This window comes from Somniosus microcephalus, chromosome 6 (genome assembly GCF_052327205.1).
Source record: "Somniosus microcephalus isolate GS21.2 chromosome 6, FLI_Smic_1.0, whole genome shotgun sequence".
Taxonomy (NCBI): Eukaryota; Metazoa; Chordata; class Chondrichthyes; order Squaliformes; family Somniosidae; genus Somniosus; species Somniosus microcephalus.
Genome location: NC_140992.1, coordinates 46,665,273 through 46,682,714, shown reverse-complemented (window position 1 = coordinate 46,682,714; position 17,442 = coordinate 46,665,273).

Below are 17,442 nucleotides of genomic sequence, written 5' to 3'. Positions count from 1 at the left end.
AATACCCTCTCCCCACATTGGCTGATCACTTCTAACATCTCTTCCTCAACTGATATAGATACCAGCAGAATGGGAACCATTTATACCCTCTCATCCTGGTCCTCGGAATTGGAGGAAGAGCAGCCACGGCAGCAGCAGGACCAGGCACAACAGCAACAACAACAACATGTATTTCTTTAACGTAGTAAAATGTCCCAAGGCGCTGCACAGGAGTATTGTAAGACAAAAAATTTGACACCGATCCACATAAGGATAAATTATGGCAGATGACCAAAAGCTTGGTCAAACAGGTAGGTTTTAAGGAGCGTCTTAAAGGAGAAAAGAGAGGTAGTGAGGTGGAGAGGTTTAGGGAGGGAATTCCAGAGCTTAGGGCCTAGGCAACAGAAGGCACGGCCACCAATGGTTGAGCAATTATTATCAGGGATGCTCAAGAGGGCAGAATTAGAGGAGTGCAGATATCTCGGGGGGTTGTGGGGCTGAAGGAGATTACAGAGATAGGAAGGGGCGAGGCCATGGAGGGATTTGAAAACAAGGATGAGAATTTTGAAATCGAGGCGCTGCTTAACCAGGAGCCAATGTAAGTCAGCAAGCACAGGGGTGATGGGCGAACGGGACTTAGTGCGGGTTAGGACATGGGCAGCCGAGTTTTGGATGACCTCGAGTTTACGTAGGGCGGAATGTGGGAGGCCAGCCAGGAGTACATTGGAATAGTCAAGTCTAAAGGTAACAAAGGCATGGATGAGGGTTTCAGCAGTGGATGAGCCGAGGCAAGGGCGGAGACGGGCAATGTTACGGAGGTGGAAGTAGGCAGTCTTTGTTACACTGCGAATATGTGGTCGGAAGCTCATTTCAGGGTCAAATATGACACCAAGCTTGTGAACAATGTGGTTCAGCCTCAGACAAATGTTAGGGAGAGGGATGGAGTCAGTGGCTAGGGAACGGAGTTTGTGGCGGGGACCGAAAACAATGGCTTCGGTCTTCCTAATATTTAGTTGGAGAAAATGTTTGCTCATCCAGAACTGTATGTCGGACAAGTAGTCTGACAATTTAGACACCGTGGAGGGGTTGAGAGAAGAGGAACTGAGGTAGAGCTGGGTGTCATCAGCGTACATGTGGAAATTGACGCTGTGTTTTCGGATGATGTCACCAAGGGGCAACATGTAGATGAGAAATAGGAAGTGGCCAAGGATAGATCCTTGGGGGACACCAGAGGTAACGATGCGGGAGCAGGAAGAGAAGCCATTGCAGGTCATTTTCTGGTTACGATTAGATAGATAAGAATGGAACCAGGCGAGTACAGTCCCACCCAGCTGGACGACACTTGAGAGGTGTTGGAGAAGGATGGAGTTGTCAACCATGTCATAGGCTGCAGACAAGTCAAGAAGGACGAGGAGGGATAGCTTACCTTTGTTACAGTCACAAAGGATGTCATTTGTGACTTTGTACCGTTTCGGTACTGTGGCAAGGGCAGAAACCTGATTGGAGGGATTCAAACATGGAATTGTGGGAAAGAAGGGCACGGATTTGGGAGGCGACATGTTCAAGGACTTTGGAGAGGAAAGGGAGGTTGGAGATGGGGCAGTAGTTTGCAAGGACGGAGGGATCAAGGTTTGTCTTTTTGAGGAGAGGGGTGATGACGGCAGATTTGAGGGAGAGGGGGACAGTACCTGAGGAGAGAGAACCGTTAACAATATCAGCTAACATGGGAGCCAGAAAAGGAGGTTGGGTGGTCAGCAGTTTGGTGGGAATAGGGCCAAGGGAGCAGGAGGTGGGTCTCATAGACAAGATGAGCGCAGAGAGATCATGAGGGGAGATTGGAGAGAAACTGGAGAAAGATGTGAGTTCAGGGCTAGGGCAGGGGGGAACCTTAGAGGAAGTTTGGCCCAGTGGGCTAGGGGAAGGAAGGGAAGTGGCAGAGGCAGCTGATCGGATGGTCTCAATCTTAGAGACGAAGAAGTCCATGAGCTCCTCACACTTGTTATCGGAGGTGAGGGTGGAGGAGACAGGGGAGAGCGGTTTAAGAAGATGGTTAGCAGTAGAGAATAGGAGCCGGGGTTTATCTTTGCATTCCAGAATGATTCTGGTATAGTGAGCAGCACCAACAACAGGAGCGGCAACCTTCTCCTCAGCCACCTGATGCTGCACAGGGCAGAGGGCGTCAGTGCAGCGCTGTACCATGCCACAGGGGATACCCCCAACACAGGGTTTACAGGCAGAGGTTGAGCTTCCTCAACATGAGTGAGCAGCAGTGCCAAAGGAGGCTGAGACTTTCACGAGAGGTAGTTGCTGACATCTGCGCAATGCTGCACCAACACCTGCAACCCAGAGAAGAGGGTGGACACTCCTTACCAGTGGCTGTCAAAGTCACCACCGCAATCAACTTCTTTGCTTCAGGGTCATAAGAACATAAGAAATAGGAGCAGGAATAGACCACTTGGCCCCTTGAGCCTGCTCCGCCATTCAATAAGATCATGGCTGATCTTGGGCTCAAAGCCACTTCCCTGCCCGCTCCCCATAACCCTTCATTCCCTTACCTTGCAAAAATCTGTCTATCGCCACCTTAAATGTATTTAATGACCCAGCCTCCACGGCTCTCTGGCCAGAGAATTCCACAGATTTACGACCCTCTGAGAGAAGAAATTCCTCCTCATCTCAGTTCTAAAAGGGCGACCCTTTATTCTGAAACGATACCCCCGAGTTCTAGATTTCCCCATAAGGGGAAACATCCTCTCTGCATCTACCTTGCCGAGCCCCCTCAGTCTCTTATATGTTTCAATAAGATCACCTCTCATTCTTCTAAATTCCAAGGAGTATCAGCCCAACCTGCTCAACCTTTCTTCATAAGTCAACCCCCTCATCTCTGGAATTAACCTAATGAATCGTCTCTGAACTGCCTCCAATGCAAGTATATCCTTCCTTAAATAAGGAGAGCAAAACTGTACACAGTACTCAAGGTGTGGTCTCACCAATACCCTGTACAGTTGTAGCAGGACTTCCCTGCTTTTATACTCCAACCCCCTGCAATAAAGGCCAACATTCCATTTGCCTTTTTGATTACTTGCTGTACCTGCATGCTAACTTTTTGTGTTTCATGCACAAGGACCCCCAGGTCCCTCTGAACTGTAGCATTTTGTAATCTCTCTCCAATTAAATAATAATTAGCTTTTTTATTTTTCCTGCCAAAGTGGATAACCTCGCACTTTCCCATCTGCCAAATGTTTGCCCACTCACTTAGCCTGTCTATATCCCTTTGCAGATTCTTTGAGTCCTCTGCACAACTTGCTTTCCCACCCATCTCTGTATCATCCGCAAATTTGGCTACATTACACTCGGTCCCTTAATCCAAGTCATTAATGAAGATTGTAAATAGTTGAGGCCCCAGCACCGATCCCTGTGGCACCCCACTAGTTACCGTTTGCCAACCGGAAAATGACCCATTTATCCCGACTCTCTGCTTTCTGTTCATTAGCCAATTCTTTATCCATGCTAATATATTACCCCCAACTCCGCAGCACACATCAGTGGCATTTCCCAGTCAGCCGCACACAGTTGCATCACACAGGTTACCGATGCCTGTAGGATTCGCAAAATTGAACTTTATATTATAAAGGGTCGAATGGCAGAAGAGGCCATGATTTTAAAGACTGTTTTAAAAGAAGCCTAGGAAAAAGGGGCATTCAAAATGGCCGCCAGACCCCGTGACCAACTTATTGGGACCCTTTAAAATGGTTCCTGCAGTCCTCAGACAGCTTTGTGGATTCAGCCCACAGTAAGTTCTGGAAGCCGTTTCTGAGAGAACAAAACCAGACACCCACATATACATATAGATTGGATGCAGATCCAGTCAAGATCGGCCTGTAGATAAAGGCCATCTGAATGTTTACCCAGACAAAAGGGAACAGTTTCATATTCATGAGAAGAGCATCAAGGACCCGTTAAGGACATCACCAGGACATTAAAAACAATGAAGGTCATTCCAGACCAGAGATGGCCCGTTACCGGCCATCCAAGAACAGTTTAAAATATAATAACTACCCCGTTGTGCTCCCAGCCCGCCAAAAATTAAAACAAAAGACTAACCTGATTTGGCGCGAGATAAGGGCTTCTGATGAGAAGTATATCTGGGAACCCAGGGGTAGGAAGAAAAGGGAAGCCATCGTGGTGCTACCATCGTATCGGTAGCATCATCGCTAGAAGAAGGAGAAGAAGACGGTTCGAGCCGGCGTCCCGCCCCGAGGTAAAACATCGGGAGATCATCGACCAACCCCGGGCCATTGACAAAACGGGAGGCCATCGACCCACTCTGGCTCAGGAGAAGAGACAAGAAAAAACTACAGAAGAAACGATGGGGGCCAGCCCGAGGCTCCTCTGACCGGGGTCGAGCAAACGATCCCTGACCCCGCCGACATCCAGACTAGCCGGTGTCCAGCCGTCCCCGACCCCCACCTCAGGAGAGAGGTGTGGCGCAGCTCGCTGGGGCTCCAACAACCACGTGGAGACGGGACGCCTGAAAGGATCAAATGCAGACCTGTTTCAAAACCTTACACTTCCTAGTTGGATTGGTGAGCATGTTTCTGGCCCTTCATAATCAGATCTAGATAGGTTTAAGGGGGTGGACATTTAAGGGTATAATTAACATGAGTTGTTGTCCCTCGATGTTCCGTGTGTTTTCCCCATTTCATGATGATCTTTGTAGAGTATAATATGCCTGTACTTGCCTTAGTTAGTATTGTGTCGTTATGATTCGTTTGTGTTTCCCCTTCCCATGTACCCTCTTATTTGCTTGCATTTTGATTTGTTTTACATTATGCAATAAAATTCCATTTTGTTTCATCAAACTTGGTCTATAAGAGTTTTCTCTACATTGTAGTTCCTGCCCCAAAGTCCAGAGTACAGAATCTAAGGGGCGAGTGGGTCGAACGACTCACGGTTTTACTGTGCAAGAGAGAGAGGCCTCTAGAGAGAGAAACCTTTGCGATCTAAAACCCCTTACATGCCCTCTTTGCCAAGTCGCACAATTACATCCACTTCTCCACGGATGGAGCAAGTGTTACCACGCGTGCGGTTGGTTTTGTAAATGTGGCAGGTTTCCCAAGGGTGCAGGGCGTCGTAGACTGCACACATGTGGCCATTAGGGCACCCCATCACAACCCAGCTGTATTTGTAAACCACAAGGGCTTCCACTCCCTTAACATCCAGCTGGTGTGTAAACACAGGAAGAAAATTATGCATGTTTACGCCAAGTTCCCTGGCAGTTGCCATGACTCATTCATGCTGCGGCAGTCCACTGTGCCTCCACTCTTCAATCCGCCAACATTAGGCAGAGTCAACATGGATTTATGAAAGGGAAATCATGTTTGATGAATCTGTTAAGAGTTTTTTGAGGTTGTAACTAGCAGAATAGATAAGGGGGAACCAGTGGGTGTGGTGTATTTGGATTTTCAGAAGGCATTCGATTAGGTGCCACATAAGACGTTATTAAACAAAATTAGGGCTCATGGGATTGGGGGTAATATACTAGCATAGATTGAAGATTGGTTAACGGACAGAAAATAGAGAGTATGAGTAAACAGGACATTTTCGGGTTGGCAGGCCGCAACTAGTGGGGTACCGCAAGGATCAGTGCTTGGGCCTCAGCTAGTCACAATCTATATCAACAATTTGGATGAGGGGACCAAGGGGGAAAGATTTGAGTCATGCCCCGAAAAAATTAGCACTCTTGCAGCTGAAATTCTTCGGTAGTGTTGTGTATTTTGAATGTTGTATTTGAATTGTCCCACATAGCTTACCGTAGTTGTGATGTGCAATGCACTATGGGAAATAGAGTGCATTAAGTGAGAGATTCTTCTGGAAGTAAAGATGGCTGTTAACTGAACTCTGTCTCCTGCGTAATCTTTTAATTGTTATACAAGCAAGGTTATTAAACTCTTGAGATATAACAAAAGTGGCGACGAGGACGTCTGAACTTACGTGGACTTGAGGAAGGGGAGGAAAAGCAGTGAGTAAATCGGGAAGGACATTTATTCAACTGTGATACTATAAGAGACAGGCTAGTGTGTGGTATGAGAACTGAAGCCATACAGAAGAGACTATTAACGGAGAGTAATCTGACTCTACAAAAGGCCATTGAAATCAGTATTTCCATGGAATTGGCAGCTAAGGAAGCTCAACAGTTGGGTGCAACAGAAAAAGTGCACAAAGTAAGAACAGAGAGTCAAGGGCCATGCTTCCGTTGCGGCAAAACGGGGCATCTTGCGTCTGCATGCTGGTGTGTGGACATGGATTGCCACAGCTGTGGTAAAAAGGGACATATTCAGTGCGCATGCAGAAATAAAAAGGACACAGGGAAAACGTCAAAGACGGAAGGAAGAAAAAAAACATTCAGACAAAAGACAAAGAAGCATGTCCGCTCTGTAGAACAGGACAAAACAGAAGCAAGTGACACTTCAGAGGAGGAATTATCACTGAACGTGCTGACTGTAGCTGGGGATTCGCATGGCTACTGGGTCTCACCCTTGCTAGAGGGGCAGCCTGTGCGAATGCAGATTGATACCGGGGCAGCAGTATCTCTTATGTCAGAGACAGTCTACAAAAAGACATTAAAGCACCTTCCACTTCAGCCAGCTAACCTAGCGTTAAAGACATATACCAGTGAAAGAGTAACCATGAGAGGTATCATTGAGGTCACAGTTCAGTTGAATGGACAAACTAGGAAGTTACCACTCTACGTAGTTAAAGGAGACTACCCCTCCCTACTGGGACGTTTGTGGATGGAGAGAATAAAATTAGACTAGTCATCAGTCTACATGATGTCACACAATGATCCAGGCTTACCGGCCATCTTAAAGAAACATGCAGAAGTCTTTAATGGAGAACTGGGTAGCATGGAAGATATTACTGTGAAGCTTCGTATTAAGCAGGATAGTAAGCCCAAGTTCATGAAGGCACGACCCGTACCTTATGCCATCAGACCAAAAGTCGAGGCTGACTTAGAAGCCCTAGTTGAAAGCGGAGTACTAGAACCAGTCAGCGTGAGTGAATGGGCAACACCCATCGTACCAGTGCTCAAGAAAGGGGGTGGAGTTAGGATATGTGGAGATTTTAAAGTAACTGTTAACCCTGTATTGTCAGTGGAGCAATATCCGCTTCCCCATATTGATGATTTGTTTGCGGGACTTGTTGGGGGCCAGAAGTTTAGCACAATCGACCTCTGTCAAGCCTACCTGCAAATGCATGTGGATGAACAGTCATGAGAAATGCTGACTATTGTGACGCACAAGGGCCTATTTAGGTATCGTCGACTTCCTTTCGGAATTACATCAGCTCCAGCGCTTTTCCAACGTGCTATGGACCAGATCCTTAGTGGATTGCCTGGAGTCCAGTGCTACTTAGATGATATCTTAGTTACTGGGTGTGATAACCATCTGCGTAACTTGGACGCAACGCTACAGAGACTGAGGGATTACGGACTCAGAGTTTGCAGGGATAAATGTGATTTTTTTCAGGCATCAGTTGAGTACCTCGGTCATGTGATCGATGCCACAGGCCTTCACAAGGCACCGTCCAAGACCAAGGCAATCGTGGATGCCCCAGCGCCTGAAAATATCAGCCAGCTGCGTTCTTTTCTAGGGTTACTGAACTACTATGGACGGTTCATACAGAACCTAGCCTCGATGCTGAGGCCGCTGCATTGGTTGCTATGTAAAGACAAGGGCCTAGAAATTCAGTGCCCTTAGCACCGATTTTGCGGCGCTAGAGGGCCTAGCGCTGCAATTGGCGCCGGTTCCTAAATTGCCTGGCGCCCTTCCGCGGCGGTAGACCGGTAGCGCTGCGCCGGCACCGATGACGTCATCGGTGTGAGCAGCGTCCCGGTTGCCGTGGTAACCCGGCCCCAAGCCGAAATTCAGTTGCGGCCGCCTCGCCAGTGGCAGCCGCAACTAAGACTCCGGCAAACGAGTGTTGCCGGAGTCTGCGCCGGCGCTTTAAGGAGGCGCGGCGGCCGGCCGCTTTCCCGCCGGCCGCCTGCCCGCAGCTCCCTCCCCGGACTTCTCCCCCCCCCCCCCCCCGGAACAGATGCAAGCCCGGCACTTGTCCGAGGTGCCGGGCTCATTTTTGATGAGATTTGCGCGGGCCGCGGCCGGGTGCAGGCAGCTCCTCCTTAACGGAAGGAGGAGGCCTGCACTTCCCGAGCCTGCCGCACTGCAGCGGGCGCCACAGCGCCGGAATAGCGCCGCAATGCGGCGCGTTGCGCCAGTTTTCAGGCGCTAAAACCCTTCAGTAGCGCCGGCAGCCGTTTGGGCGCGGCGCTACTGAATTTTTGGCGCGCGCAAAGGGCTTTAGCGCCGGCGCTAACTTCCGGCGCTAAAGCCCTGGCGCAGCGCAAACTCAATTTCTAGGCCAAGAAGTGGGAATGGACTAACAAGTGCCAGGAGGCGTTCACGACAGCAAAGGACACGCTCCTGAAGTTAGAGGCTTTGACACATTTTAACTCTTCACTACCAATACAGTTAGCTTGTGCTGCACCGTCATATGATGTGGGAGCGGTCGTTTCTCATATCATGCCAAATGGAGAAGAGAAGCCGATAGCATTCGCATCTAGGACTTTGAACAGAGCTGAAACTAACTACGCCCAAATAGAACGAGAAGCACTGAGCATCGTTTTTGGCGTTCGCAAGTTTCACCAATATTTGTACGGGAGACAGTTCACCCTACTAACAGATCACCGCCCTCTTACGACCATCTTCGGGCCACATACAGGGATTCCGTCACTTGCTGCGAGCAGAATGCAAAGGTGGGCGCTGCTGTTGTCTGCACACACCTTTGACATTAGATATCGCAAGTCTGACCTGCACAGCAACGCCGCCGGTCTTTCCAGGTTGCCGCTGCCTGTCACCAAGCCTATGACGAGTAACATGGACATCTGCTATTTTAGGCAGGTGGAGAACGCGCCTGTTACTTCGACACAGGTCCGACGAAACACTAGAAATGACCCAGTGTTGTCTGCAGTGCTGGACATTATCGTCAGGGGCAAGCTTGACAGCGATGACCCAAACCTGAAACCATGGCCTAGAAATTCAGTATAGCCACTTTTGGGGCGGTAAAGTCGGGCGGCCGCTAAAGTTTGCGCCCGGCGCAAAGTCGAGCCCCCTTCGCCGATATTCAGTTGCATCGCCCTAAGAGGTTGCTGCTGCGCTAAAACAGGTGATGCACAACTATCATTAGGCGCTAAGCCGGCAGCCCGGGACGCTAACACTGGAAGTTGGGCGCAGGGCAGGTGCGGCGAGCTGCTGATTGCCGGCAGACACTCTGGCTCCGGTGAGCTCTTAAAGGGGGAGGGTGGATTTGTTTTTTTGAAAGGCTGAGTTGGGGAGGGCTTCACTCCATCAGTTTGTTATGTGGTACCGGTCCTCCTCCTCCTCCTCCTCCTCCTCCTCCTCCTCCGCCTCCTCCTCCTCCTCCTCCTTCTCCTCCTCCTTCTCCTCCTCCTCCTCCTCCTCCTCCTCCCAAAGAAGGAGTGTTGCAAAACGGCTGCCTTTTCTACTGCAGGAGTGCCCTTTAATTTGCGCTCCCCGCGGCCCGCATTGGCTGAGCACCGTTCGACTCAACAGTCGCTAGGGCCGCCAGGCGCACAATGGGGCGGCGCAAGTGAAGTTCCGGTTCCGGGCGCACAAAGGGCGTTGCACGACGAAATGACGTCATGATCTGCGCGCGCAGATGAGTGCGTGCAATGACTTTGCGCCGGCGCTAAATGTCTACTGAAGTTGGGGTGAGGCGCAGATCGCGCTGCGCCCGGGCGCTAAGCGCCTAGCGCTCGAGATCTACTCCTCCTAAGGCGCTAACGGCTGGCGCAGCCAACTGAATTTCTAGGCCCATATCTCTTAAGGAGAAATGAACTGTCGGTGCAGTCTGGATGTTTGCTGTGGGGGAGGAGAGTGGTTATTCCACCATCGCTATGGAAACCAGTGTTACAGCAACTACACTCCGGACACTGCGGAATGGTTCGTATGAAAGAAATAGCGAGGAGCTACTTCTGGTGGCCGGGCATGGATGGACAGATTGAGGACAAAGCTAAAACCTGTTCCTCATGTCAGAGAGTTCGTAATGTGCCACAGCTTGCACCTTTTCACCCCTGGGACTTTCCAGAGGAAGCATGGCACCGCATTCATGTAGACTTTGCAGGTCCATTCGAGGAGAGAATGTTCCTGGTGGCTGTTGACGCGCACAGTAAGTGGCCAGAGGTTGTTATAATGAGGTCCACCACCGCTGAGAAGACCATCGAGAAGTTAGGTGAGGTGTTTAGCCGATTTGGATCTCCGATGCAACTTGTCTCAGACAACGGTCCACAGTGGGTGTCACAAGAAATGGCTACATTCCTGCAGGTGAATGGCGTACAACATATCAGGGCTGCACCATACCACCCTGCGACCAATGGTCTAGCTGAGAGGTTTGTTCAGACCATGAGACACTCTCTAAAGGCACAGCAAGGCTAGGGAATGCTTCGTCAGCGCCTGAATAGTTTCCTATTGAGTTACAGGAACACACCACATGCGACCACAAAAGCATCACCTGCCACTCTACTGCTAAAAAGAGAGCTATGAACCAACTTCGACCTGTTGAAACCGCCAAAGGTGAAAGATGTGGTACAGTATCAGCAGGACAAGCAGATCAAGTGACGTGAACAACGCTCCAAAGACAGAGTCTTCAGTCCAGGTGAACATGTGTTGGCACGGAACTACAGTGGTGGACCTAAGTGGGTTCCTGCTACTGTCATTGCACAGACTGGTCCAGTATCCTACACTGTACAGACACCCGAGGACATTGTCTGGAAGAGACACACCGATCAGCTTCTACGAAGTGCAGCAACACCCACTGAACCACCAACAGCAGTTTAATCTGCCATTGGGTGACACTGTGGGTCATCCGCCTTCTACACCGAGAGGCTCACCTTCTGAGGAAGCAGCCGCTTCAGCCCCTATCTCATCAGCAAGGGAGACCTGTATACAGGCACCCCAGCCGCCTACACCTGTGTTGACATCACTTGTGAGAGACAATGAACTGGAGAGCCAGGTTGACCGCCGGTATCCTACCAGAGAGCGGCAGGCCCCTATACGTTTGAACTTATAGTTCAGAGACTTACCATTTATCTGGGACAGAATAATCCCCATGGGTATAACAGGTTATTGTGTTTTAAAATTTTGTGGTTCTATTGGGACATCTAATGTAATAGGGGAGGAGGTGTTGTGTATTTTGAATGTTGTATTTGAATTGTCCCACATAGCTTACCGTAGTTGTGATGTGCAATGCACTATGGGAAATAGAGTGCATTAAGTGAGAGATTCTTCTGGAAGTAAAGATGGCTGTTAACTGAACTCTGTCTCCTACATAATCTTTTAATTGCTATACAAGCAAGGTTATTAAACTCTTGAGATATAACAGGTAGCGCCCCAAAAGGGAAGTAGCGCCCCGCCTCCCTCTTGGGGCACTGCGAGAGAATATCGCGGCACATCGCGCCGCGGTACTGCAGGGCTTCCTCCCCTTATTAAAGGGGAAGGGCCCAGCCCAGCGCGACCCGGGGCCCAGCTGGGCCACCAGGGATCGGAGTGCCGGCAAAAGAGCCCGGCACTCAAGAGAAGTGCCGGGCTCACGGAGCGCAGCTGGCACTCTGCGGGGGGGCTGCTCAGGAGGCCAGGGACAGCAACGGGGGCAGGTGCAGGCAGGTGGTCAGCAACAAAAATGGCCGCCCGGCACCTCGCTTTTAATTAGCGCCGCCCCGGCCACAGATAGGCCCCCCTGACCCCGTCGGACAAAGCGTCCGGCGGTAAGTCAGGGGGTGCTACTGAAGATTGTGGCCAGGGCGCGAGCGGGGCGCTGCGCACGACGATAATGTCATCACCGGCGGAGCAGCACCGCAGGGCGCTAACGGTTACCACTGCCACTAACCTCCCGCTGAATTTCGCGGGAGGCGTTGGCGGCACCGCACCCAGGCGCTAGTTGCTTTGCACCCTGTTAGTGCCCTCAGGCTAAGTGAGTGGGCAAGAACATGGCAAATGGAATATAATATGGAGAAATGGGAAGTTATCCACTTTTGTAGGAAAAATAGAAAAGCAGAGTATTTTTTAAATGGTGAGAGATTGTGAAATGTTGTTGTTCAGAGGGACCTGGGGGTCCTTGTACACAAATCACTGAAAGTTAACATGCAGGTACAGCAAGCAATTAAGAAAGCAAATGGTATGTTGGCCTTTATTACAAGAAGATTTGAGTGTAAGAGCAAAGATGTCTTACTGCAATTATATAGGGCCCTGGCGAGACCACACCTGGAGTATTGTGTACAGTTTTGGTCTCCTTACCTAAGGAAGGATATAGTTGCCATAGAGGGAGTGCAACAAAGGTTCAGCAGACTGATTCCTGGGATGGGGGGATTGTCCTATGAGGAGAGATTGAGTAGACTAGGCCTATATTCTCTGGAGTTTAGAAGAATGAGAGGTGATCTCATTGAAACATACAAAATTCTTACAGGGCTTCAAAGGGTAGATGCAGGGAGGATGTTTCCCCTGGCGGGGGAGTCTAGAACCAGGGGTCACAGTCACAGAATAAGGGGTCGGCCATTTAGGACTGAGATGGGGAGGAATTTCTTCACTCAGAGGGTGGTGAATCTTTGGAATTCTCTACCCCAGAGGGTTGTGGAGGCTCAGTCGTTGAGTATATTCAAGACAGAGATCGATATATTTTTGGATATTAAGGGAATCAAGGGATATGGGGATAGTGCAGGAAAGTGGAGTTGAGGTAGAAGATCAGCAGAGCAGTTTTGAGGGGCCGAATGGCCTACTCCTACTCTTATTTCTTCTGTTCTTCTGTTCACTGTTCTTTGTCATCGATTGATTCATCAGCACATGTGGGATATATTTTCCACCATTTGCTAATGTTAGCATAAAAAGTCAACATGAGTATAAAACACGGAAACGACCATAACTCTAATACAAGTAAGTGGATTAAAATATGTGCAATAGTAGTGTTTTATGAATGGGATAGAAATCATTTATTGTGATCACACAAATTGGTTGATAACTCTAACCAATTAATCAGTTTAATCTGGGTCACATTTAGATGAATATACAAACAAAAAAACCTAAGGTTTCTATAAGAATTGTGAATAACAAATAAAGATTCAGATGAATATGACTGATAGCTCCCTTGATGGCACTAGGCAGACCAGCAGGTTCAAATAATGGTCTGTGCTAAGTTAGCTGATCTCAACTAGGATGGAACTATGGGCATTACAATTGGCCTCAGCACCTTGGCATAGTAAAATGAAAATTGGACAGGACCCATTTTTCTTCGCTTTCCAACGATTCTGTGAGAGTGCATGCATAGAGGTCAGGTGGGGATAGGATTAGGCGTGCATTTCACAGTCAAACAGCCTACTAGCACTCACTGAATAATAACCACTTTGATGAGATACTGGGGTGGCGGACATCATGGAGCCATTCCCAGTAAACTGTGAATGTCGTTGGAGCAGGAAGGGATCAGAGAAATTTAGCCAAAAATAAGCACATTTTTAACATTTCTGATTTCCACTGACTGTATGCAACGCCTTGTCAGCGGCATCAGGTCTCACAAAATTCACCTATAGTCTACTGTAAATGTAGGGACATGGGCAAAATTTAAGTGTATACGCTTAAACAACAATTAATTGGTGAATTAATCGAGCATATGCTGCAGTTACATTGATCTTGTGCTGCAAGTCCTGATTTCTGGGGAATATTATGTAACATGCCTCAATTTTGCCTCTTAATTTATACTCGGGTGACCTGATCTCTTCGAATCACCAGTGTGCCTGCGCAGGCACAGTAGTGTTCTCAGTGTCAGAAGAAGCCAGATCTCCTAGTACCTGCAGCCAGCGTAACTAAGCTATTCACATAGTTATACCTGCCTTTAGGCCACTGTTGGCACAATGCAAATCCAGTGAGTCCTTCACCTTGAGCTGATCTCACTGCTAAGCAGTTCTGTATTGGAAGGTCTACTACATATGTCATCGATCATTTGGAAGCAACAGTAAAAATCAAGAATAAAAACAGCATGGGAAAAATACAACTCTTTTAAAAATGAACATACTAACTAATTGTTGCAACTAAGCAGTGATTACAAAAAAATGACTTGTACCATATTTAATACAGTACTAATAAAGGGATTCAATGTGTAAAATAGATTAAATCCCGATACTTAATATTGACAAAGCTCTCCTGTTTGTTATAATATATTAACATTTGCAGGTCTCACTACTGCTGTAAAAACAACATCTTGCAGCTATATAGCACCAGTAACGTACAAAAACGCCCCATGGCACTTCGCAGAGGCATGAGTTAAAATGGACGCCAAGTCAAGGGAGATATTAGGAGGGGGTCACTAAAGGCTTGTCAAAGAGATGGGCTTTAAGGAGAGTCAAACGAGGTGGAGTGGTAGAGAGCTTTAAGGAGGGAATTCCAGAACGTGGGGCCTTGGTGGGTAAAGGCACGGCTGCCAATGTTGGAGTGGGGGGAGGAGAGGAAGGATGCACAAGAAGTTGAATTTTAATGCTAATATATTGACATTTTTAACATAGAAAATTAAGGGGGAATCTAATAAAGGTTTTCAAAATTATGGGAAGCTTTGGGAGCGTAAATAGTGAAAGACAGACAGGAGGGTGATTGGTGGTCGGGACCAAGGCCTGGAGGTCGGAAGTTGGGGATCTCGGGAACGGTGGCGATTGTGGTAACTCTTTCTTACTTATGTGATCTTTAGAGTTGGTTTTCCCAGAGGCTGGTCTTGTAGCAGGGACCTGAAGCAGGTGTTAGGCCTCGAGGGGCCATATGGCCTACTCCTGCTCCTATTTCTTATGTTCTTATGTTCTCATATTTGCATAAGCAAATGGAATAATGCCTGCTTCAGACATGGATAAAGGATGCCCCTTGATTGTCCTTTCCCAATATGGCAGGAGGCGCACATCCAGTCAGAAGTGTGTGCACACTTTCTGCCCGCCATGTTATTGCCTTACGAGGCCACGGTAGCTCCTAAAAAACAGGGGCTACTCAGCCCAATTTAACCCCTATTATTCTAAAGACATGTAGCAGTGTTCTAAAGACATGTAGCAGTGTTGTGATATGAATTGTTGACGCTATGATCATTTTCATAATTTTAAAGGCTTCTTTTAGGTCACCCCTCAGCCTTCTTTTTCAAGAGAAAAGAGACCCAGCCTGTTCACCCTTTCCTGATATGTCTACCCTCGCAGGTTAACTTCTGAGTTTGGGGTAAAAGCACATTAGCTTTTTAAAAGTTTGCTACTGTGTATTTAAGTCCAGTGTTGTTTTGCACTTAACCATTGTTATTTTATGTAATAGCATAAATGTTACAATTAATAGTGGCAATTTCCTACCACTGATATTGGAGATTGCACTTTTTTTCCTCAAAACCATTAAGCACAAACCCCATTCGAACAGGTAAAAATAGCATCTACAATCGTGATAAATCAAGACTAATGTGCCTTTACCCCAAGCTCAGAAGTTAACCTGCGAGGGTATACATATCAGGAAAGGATGAACAGGCTGGGTCTCTTTTCTCTTGAAAAAGAAGGCTGAGGGGTAACCTAAAAGAAGCCTTTAAAATTATGAAAATGTTTGATAGAGTGGATACAGAGAGAATGTTTCCACTTGTGGGGAAGAGCATAACTAGAGGCCTTCAATATAAGATAGTCACCAAGAAATCCAATAGGGAATTCAGAAGAAACTTCTTTACCCAAAGAGTGGTGAGAATGTGGAACTCGCCAACACAGGAAGTGGTTGCAGCGAATAGTATAGATACATTAAAGGGGCGGCTAGACAAGCACATGAGGGAAAAGGGAATAGAGGGTTATGCTGATAGATTTAGATGAAGAAAGACAGGAGGAGGCTCGTGTGGAGCATAAACGCCAGCATGGACTGGTTGGGCCGAATGGCCTGTTTCTGTGCCGTATATCCTATGTAATCCTGTGTATGTAAACCTTTAAAAGTCCTGATGCAAAATGTCTCTTTAGCAATCCTTGAGGTCCCCTGTGTGTGAGCCTGTCAAATTAGTGCTGAATTATAGGCACTGCATGCAGTGGGTTCACGTCTGTCAAGGAGCTTGGTTACAACTACTCAAACTCATTTCAGTTAGGAGCCTTAATAGCCATTAGAGACTGGAGATAATCCCATCTGTCTGCATTGAATTCAAACCCAGTGTATGGTGGTGAAAGGACAGTGTTCAATTTGGTGATTGCTACCAATGACTTCCCAACATGTGGAACTTCCCTGGATCTCTGTATTGTAGAAAAGTGACAATAGTGAGCGAATATTGTAAGCACCATGATGTATGCAAGTTACATAGTAATGTATATGAGGGTATTTCTACAATGAATAGCTGGCTATTTACCATTTTAAATATATCACAGTATCAAAACAACCTGTTCACTTTCTGTTTTGCGAGCAGTTGGATGATTAATGCTAGCTTAATCCTTTGGGTGTTATTAATATTTAAAACATTTACACCGCAGCTACTGATATGGGATTACAACTCTCAACTGCTTAGCTACCTTGATCACTTTATTATCCTCTAGGCTGTCTAATGTCAGAAGGTAATGAGGTGGCCAGGACTCCATTACTGATATTAAGGAGGTCATCTTTGAACTTGACTTTTAAAATAGCAACTTTACACTCATGTTTATAATGCACTAAGTCTTTTGCCGTTTGTACTGAATGTAGATAATTATGGATCTACGGGAATTACTTAATTGTTGCTGGCATTCATTATGCATCGGAGACAGGATTCTTATGCTTCCTTTTGTAATGCTAAGACAACTTTGTTTGGCAACTCGTGATAATCTATTAATAGGAAAATTATATGTGTAAAACAAAATACTGTGCTGACTAATACAAATTGTGCAATCACCACTTAAAGGAAAGCAATATTATAGGGGATTACTTTGTTTTTTTTGCTAATTTCCTTCCTTTTCTCTCCTCTCCTGAAAGCACTTTATCCTTATGTTCATGGGCCCACGGGTGCCAGCAACCTCCTTTTCCTGAACTCAAATTCCCATTCATCATATACCAGCCCAGGAGTTTAGCTAGCAATTTGAAATTTATGCACACACCAAACAATCCACCGCCTCCCTCCCATCACAGCCTACCATCCCTAGACACTAACCTTATAGGCCTCAGAGAACACTGTCACTTTCTATGCAAAAAGTTAAAATAGCATCACCAGCACAAGAATGATAAATGCTTCAAATTCCTCAGATTGATTTCCCAGTCTCTGTAAAATAAATATGCATACAATTATATTTGTTTTCCTATACATGTGTGAACCTAGACATTCAAGCTGGGATTTTCCTTAGCTGGGTGAGTCCGGTGCGGCTGGTGTTGGTGGCGGGTCGCGGCCCCGCTGCTGGCTCCA